Source organism: Eschscholzia californica, unplaced genomic scaffold (genome assembly GCF_041429995.1).
Source record: "Eschscholzia californica isolate CP2 unplaced genomic scaffold, dmEscCali1.0.p SCAF_3, whole genome shotgun sequence".
NCBI classification, from domain to species: Eukaryota; Viridiplantae; Streptophyta; class Magnoliopsida; order Ranunculales; family Papaveraceae; genus Eschscholzia; species Eschscholzia californica.
The window spans coordinates 59,888,413-59,894,412 of NW_028238420.1; positions in this window are offsets into that span (position 1 = coordinate 59,888,413).

Consider the following 6,000-nt stretch of genomic DNA (forward strand, 5'->3'; position numbering starts at 1 on the left):
TAAAAATTTTGTGGAGAGGATATCAGTGAAAATTAGGATTTCTGAGTGGGGTATGAAATAATCTAAAAAAAAAAACCAAATAAAAAGAAGAAATTCTGGAGGAGGGATCCCTCCGGAAAACTACAAAATCTGGATAACTCTCTGCAAGAGAAGAAAACGGTTGTTGAAAAGTTTTAGTAATTATGCAATTTCAAATATCTCGTTGTTTTGAGTTGGATGAACCACATGATATCTGAAATAAAATCACACATAATAGGTTTAACGGTCACATACTAGATTCACGAAATGATCTATTTCGTAAAAGAGGATTCCGATAACTACAATCCTACAAATATGATAAGTAGGCCTCTTCACTCATTGTTAATAAACTTGGAGTGGTAAGAAGTACAGTTTTCTATCTTAGACTTTAAACATCCGAAACACAATGACAATTCCTTACAAAAAAATTAACATGCAGATGCCAGAAGAAAAAAGAAGCATCCTTTTGTTCATTAAACATTTCTTTTATGGAACTTTTGAGATGAAATAGGAATGCCACACTTGGCTAACCTAAGAGAAGAAAAAATATATAAAGAGGAAAGGAAAAAAGGAAATGACGAATCAAGGTAGTAGATAAGGTCTGATGAATTAGTTAAATGGAAACCAGAAAGATATTACTATATGTTGTTGACCAATATAGTATGTATGACTAATTAGTCATGTGGACCACATCTTGTCTTTCCACCTCTCTCTCTCTCTTTCACTACATTTTCAAGCTTAACTGATGATCTAAGAAGCTTCCTTCCTCCCCATCTCACTCTAAAATGAAGTTCTCCCTACCTTTATTGGTTACAACTCTTGAAAATAACTGTAAACTAACAAACGGATTCTGAACAGTTGGTGTCTGTCTAAACAAACACGTTTTGAGATTTAAATGATCAAATCTACGTCATTGTGATGACTTATTTACTAGACATAACCTTTTTTTTTTTTTTTTTGTTAAATTATTAAACAAAAATATTTTTTTTTTATTTGTGTTATCTAGCAAATATTGTATTGAGAATCTTAAAAAAAAACGTTACTCCAAATTGAACCCGAAAAATAATAAATATAAAATAGATAGAATTTCTTTTTAAAAAAGATAACCAATTTGACTCTAATACAATTTATTTTTTAAAAGGATTACTAATTTAACTCTAATACAATCTAATTTATAATTTATTTTTAAAAAAGATTACTAATTTGACTCTAACACACTCTATTTTAGATTTTCTTGCTAAAAAGGATTACTAATTTGACTCTAACGCACTTTTTCTTTTCTATATAACCTTATCATTGCACAAAAACTATTATAGGAAAATCATTGAAGAAACTTGTTGTATCAGACACAAATATGTGGAAGGAGAGTATCTCTCTTTTACTTTTAAGAAAACATACATTCTCTCTATCGAATGGGTCATCTCCTTCCCCAACGAGAGAAAAAGTAGAGAGGAGAAGAAGGAAGAAGAAAAAGAGGGAGGGCGAAGATATCAAAAAAATAATTTTTTTAGATTGATGGTTGCCAAAAAAAAAGGTCGTTCGGAAATTTCGTCTGAGAAATGGTCAGAGAAATGGTAAAGTGGTTAGAGGGAGAGAAGAAGTGGAGGAGACGGGAGATGAAATAAGAAAAAGAAGGAGAGATGGATTGATTTAATTGTATTTAAGTTTTTTTGAGAATTAGTTCATTTTTGACCTCCAAGGTCTTCCTGGAAAGAGTTGAAATTTTTGGCCTTTCAGGATTAAAACGCACTGCCAAACACTTACAAAGGCTAAAACGGTCTGCTGGTTACAAATTAGGGGCTAAAACAGAATTAACCCATAGAAAATGGACTGTAATTATGATCTCTGTGTAGTCTTCATACATTTCAGGGTCGCTTTTAGCAAATCAGTGGTGCCTTTATAACTTCCCTCCCGCATACTTCCCCTCCTAGAAAAGGATTTCATAATCTCCGGAAAACTATAGACGATCTCCATCATCATCTCCATCCACCGTTTTCCCAAAGCGAACCCTCATAACACCCAACTTTTTTTGTTGTTGAAAGCCTCCTAACACCTAACTTGATCAACTAATTTTTTATTGACACAGTAAAGTTCGAATCGTAGTCTCAATCACAGATAAGTAGGTCTGTCATTAAGGGGTTGGGAAACTATGCCAAATAAATTTAGTTTGAATGAGATTTTGAAAAAGCTCATGTCCAAACAGTGAAACTATGCAAATAAATTTAGTTTGAAAGCATTTTCTGGTAAGGGCCAGGCCCAATAACTAAAAATAAGCTTGTATTTCCTTTTCCCAATATTTGGGGCACCCCAATTAGAGGTGCTGTCTATTTTCTAATCATCCCAATTCTGAAGGTAGTTCTCATTGTATTTGAATTAAAATAAATATTTTTTCTTCTTCAAAAGTTTGGGTCCAATTCAACTTCATTTTCGCCAAAGAGAAGCCTAACCTCTCGAGCTAGTTTTTATGATCAAAGAGACCCCAAATCACCCAATACTGGTATCAGAACCCGAGTATAAACAATCTCGATCCAATAACTATTACAGTTAAGAGCCAATGTGTGAGGGGGAGATTGTTGGGATAATCCCAATTTAATAGTGAAGGAGATAAAGGTGAATTAATGAGTGTGGGAGAAGTCTTACCTATTGAACTAGCTTTTGGGACGAGAGAGGCACAAAACCACCCAACATGAATAAACCTGTAAAACTTAGAGTGCCACATGGAATAGATAGAAATTTTTTTCAAACAATCTCATGGAACACTGTTTGGAACTCTAAAATGATTTTAAAGAAAGTTATTTCAAGAGACAAATCTCCCGCTTCATCCTTCGAAACCATATCACGTCCCGGATCTGATGAAATAGGATGAATTGAGAAGGTATTTATAAACATGTAATTATCTTGAATATATCAACCATTTCTTTATTTTCCAACGCCTCGAAGGGACAAGAGAAACATCTTGTTGTTTCTCTAACAATTTATGATCTCTACAAGACCTCTCAATAGGATTTAAACCTAGATGAAGTTCTGACCATCTATCAGAGAATAAGGAGCGAATTCATCTTGTAGAATTCCTAAGAAATTCTTTGATTTCTTCTGGATGCAAATGATTATTCATCCACTTCTTATTCATTATGTTTCTCACGTTCCGTGAACAGCCGTGACATTGAGGAATATCCGGAAAGGCATTTCGGGAATCGATCTGATTGTATCTTTATTCGTTCCGTTTGAAGAAATGAAGGATCCCAAAAAATTGACATTTCTTTAAGGTATTGAATCTCTTTTTGATCGAGCATGATATTCCGAATCCTCATTACTAATGGATCCGAATGTAAATTTAGGATGTCCTCCTGAGGATATGTAAGTGTCATAGTCACTAAATATTAAGCGTAAACCATAAAAAAAAAAAAATTTATTGTTTGAGAAAAAAATGTTTCCCTTAACGAAAATTCATTGAGATTGAAGTATTGAAGATGGACATAAGGAATTGGAGTGTGACCGGAACCAACATTGCATCACAGGTGCTAAAAAATGTCAAATATTTTCCCCATATAAATGCTAAAAAGGTGAAGGTGTGATATGGAATTATTAGTTTGCATGATATCTTGCCAATGCACATAATGATATATATTGAATTCTAAGTCTTTTAAATGTCTTCATCAAAAAAAAAAAAAAAAAGTCTTTTAAATGCCCATTATTAAAAATGTAAATGATTCCTCTTATAAAAGAAAGAATAACCTAAAAAAGACGATTAGATATTGTGTCTAAGAAAGAGGGTACTTGTTCCCCTCTTGGCGGAACTTTATACTTAAAGCCATTGTTTTCCAACTTTCTTTTGGCATCAATTCACCCATGTGCCCCCTCACTACTCCACATCTCATTTGGAGTAAGTAAATTACTCTATACACAATAGAAGCTAGAGTTTTGACTGTTTTGGAGTGGTAATTGGAGTCCTACTGTTTCCACAAAGGAATTAAAAGCTCTTTTTAACATGAAAACCATATCCAACAAAAGAAAAAACAAAAAAGCAAGTCTGTTTTACCCCCCATTTGTGAGCAATTGCCCCATTTGAGCTCCACAAAAAGGCTTCCCTACTAGGACGTCAATTGTTTCCGGGAGCTTGATTTAGTCTCCAAATTTTGTCTATCTTTTTATTCTATCTGCATGACAATTTTGTAGCTGTATCTTTTTCTTTTTGTCCAACTCACCTCCACTCCATCCTTCTCTATATTCCAACTCACCTCAGATTTAGACGACGTTCCCACGAATCCTTCGCCAGAACATAGAGGTTAGAGGGGAGAAGAGGGGAGAGAGGGATAGAGAAATTAGGATGAGGGAGAGAGAAACGGAAGAGAAGAGACAAAGAGAAGATAGATAAAGAGAAAGAAGGTGGAGAAGATGATAATGGAGGTGGGGGAAGAAGAAAGAGTTCAAAAAAACTTTGAAAGGTTGTTGGAAAATAGTCGCTGACCGACGACCTTCTCCGTCGAGCTTCTTAGGTTGAAGAAGGTGAGGTAGAATCTAGAGAAGGATGAAGTGGAAATGAGTTGGACAAAAAGGGAAAAGACAATACAATTACAAAAATGCCATGAAAGTAGAATAAAAAGATTAGACAAAATTTGAAGATCAAATCGAACTCCTGAACACAATTGGGAGTCAAACAGGAAGCTTGGACACTCATAAAGACCAAATCGGCTAGTTAGTCACAAATTGGTAGCTAAAATGTAATTAATCCTGTGTCTAAATATGGAGAACTACGTGTATATATATACATGGCAAGAACTAGAAACTGTGCTAAAAGTAAAAATAGGGATTTTTCGAAAAATCAAAACTTACAAGAATTTTTGTTGGGGTCCCTCCTTATAATAAAAAGACTCCTAGTTGAATAGGATTTCCCTCAATCCTTATTTGGGGGGAAAAAAATAAAAACTTCTATTTTTTCAAGCCTGAAAAAGAATTCCTATTTCTATTGGTAAACCTCCTTATTTATCATTATAAAAGGGAATGAAAGGGAAGAGATTATTCACAACTTTCAAAACAAAGAGAAGTCAGAGAAAGATTTTTTGAAGTGGTTCTTTCAAGAGTGATTGAAAGAAGAATATTTGTTTGAAGAAAAGAAGATTATTAATCTTGTGAAGCAATTTAGTTTGTGGTTATCTTCTTCAGACTTTGGTAATCTAGGATTTTTCAAATCCTAAGGAGTAAGAGATTTCTATTTCTTTGTTTCTTTGTTCAGTTTACTCACCATAGTTTTAGTGAAGAGTTGTTATCCAAGAGTGTTTCTACACATCTTGAAGAATTGGTTAATCCCCTGTTGCTTTCGGGAAGAGTTGTGTAATCCATTATTATCATTATAGTGGAAGATTTCTGGACTAGGTCCCGTGGTATTTTACCTTCTATCTTGGTGGGGTTTTTTGCCACGTTAAATTATCTCAGTGTTTCTGCTTTTATATTCACATCGTTTTATCTTCATATTCCTGAACAAGTTAATTAGGCTATTTTGTTCCCTAACAAGTGGTATCAGAGCTCAGGTTGGATTTATTGTTCAGAAATATAAAAGTGAATACTAATCGTATGATTAGTTTAGATGGAGAAAACTATTTAATGTGGAAAGCAAAAATGGAAGATTTGTTGTACTGCAAAGACCTAGCTGCACCCATTGAAAAACACGGTACAAATCCGATGAAGATGGATGAAGAAGACTGGAAGGTATTAGATCGAAAGGTTGTTGGATTTATTCAACAATGGGTAGAACCCAATGTTTTCATCATGTATCGACGGAGACTTCCGCTTTTAGTCTATGGAGGAAATTAGAAGAATTATATGATCAGAAGATAGCTGCAAAAAATGCTTACTTGTTCAAAAAGCTAGGAAAATTACAATATAAAGAAGGAACCTCAATTGCTCAACACTTGAATGAGATGAAAAGTCTAGTAAATCAGCTTTCTGCAATGAAGTTAGTCTTGGATGATGAGTTACAGGCCT